This window comes from Mus caroli, chromosome 16 (genome assembly GCF_900094665.2).
Source record: "Mus caroli chromosome 16, CAROLI_EIJ_v1.1, whole genome shotgun sequence".
Taxonomy (NCBI): Eukaryota; Metazoa; Chordata; class Mammalia; order Rodentia; family Muridae; genus Mus; species Mus caroli.
In genome coordinates, this window is record NC_034585.1 from 84,046,539 (window position 1) to 84,048,403 (window position 1,865).

Genomic DNA, 1,865 nt, shown 5'->3' on the forward strand with positions numbered 1-1,865 from the left:
AGAGAGAGAGAGAGAGAGAGAGAGAGAGAGAGAGAGAGAGAGAGAGAGAGTTCAGGAAAGGGAAGCTGTGCTAAATGCAGGGCTCCACAGCACTGCAGATATGATGTCACCCTTCTCCAGATCAGCTCAGAGCGCTGGTGTCTGGATTCTTATTTGTTAAACCTGGAAACCCTGCTCTAAGGCTAAGGCAAGGCACGGATTCTATGTGACCACAGGCCACGTGCAGTCCCTGACTCACTTCCACGGAAACAAAGGCCAGTTTGAAGGGTATTATCCTACTACAGGAATTGAAATCCTGTTGTTACAGAGCCGTAAGAGTCCAGAGAAGTATTCTTACGGAGCTCTTGAAGAATGTTCATGAGAAGGAAAATATCCTCCCCCAGTACACGTAACAATTCCTCACTAACTGTATGCCACTGGGGCCCCAGTTGTGGAGCTGGGGCTTAGGGGAGCAAATGAACCAGGCTAACAGTGTAGAGTTCCTAAAACTCAGAGCCTTTTTCCAGAAGACCCACTCTGAGGCTTTCCTACAGACTCTCAACATCTCCTAGGGCCAGAGAATATACGGAAGGAATCAGATGCCACGGCCAGTCCTTAGGCACACATATCCTTTCTCAGTGATTGACAGCAGCAGAGGGGTTAATACCCAGAATTATGATTCCCATCATATTGCCTGGGAAAAATAATGAAGCCTTCTCTGACAAAAGCCATTTGTGATATCACCAAGTGACTCTGGGAGGCTGGTCATGAAATTTATTCTAAATACAATAGAGGGGAATGACGTTAGCTTAAATTCTGAAGGTTCCAGATATATCCATGATGCTCTGTAGCCATCTACTGAGCCCAACGTAACTGTGTGATTTCATATCCCTCGGTTTCCATCTCTGACACTGAAGTTCATATACCTCTCAATTCTGTTTGAATCTTCTCTAATGCTTCAAGCCTTAAGGGGTCTGTGAATAGGATTGAATTTCAGAATAGTCTTCCATAAAATATTTTAAGCCAAAAAGCAAAATTTAAAATAGAGCCAAAAAAACAGAAGAACCACACCATGATCCAAACCATACCAAAAAAATGTGTTTTAAGGCATGGAATGGGGGTTTTCACTAAATATCTTTAAAGGAGGCAGATGCTTCTCAGAACCCACAAGATCTATCTCTCTACTTGGCTTTATACTAACCAAGCCAAAGTTTACATATAGCTCCTGTCTGTTTGAGAAGAAAGTTTAAATAACCCATTCAAAAAGCCCCCAACATGTCTGTCTCCTGGCTGTGGATATAACTGTGATTTCCTAGCTTGGTCTGAGGAGATGCTCAGTTGGTAAAGTGCTCGCTACATGCACATGAGGACCTGAGTTCTATCCCCAGCGTCTATGAAAAAGAGCTAGAGAAAGTATCCAAGGAGCTAAAGAGATCTGCAACCCTGTAGGTGGAACAACATTATGAACTAACCAGTACCCCGGAGCTCTTGACTCTAGCTGCATATGTATCAAAAGATGGCCTAGTCGGCCATCACTGGAAAGAGAGGCCCATTGGACATGCAAACTTTATATGCCCCAGTACAGGGGAATGCCAGGGCCAAAAAGTGGGAGTGGGTGGGTAGGGGAGTTGGGGGGGAGGTTATAGGGGACTTTTGGGATAGCATTGGAAATGTAATTGAGGAAAATACGTAANAAAANAAAANCTAAAAAAAAAAAAAAAGAAAGAAAGAAAAGAAAAAGAAGCCAAGCATGATGGCATGTGCTTGTGGAGTGCAGGCAGATCCCTGGGACTCCCTGGCCAGCCAGCCTAGCCATAGCAATGAGCCCCAAGTCCTTTGTCCTGAGAAATGGCATTGAGTCTGACCTCAGGCTTACATGACACATT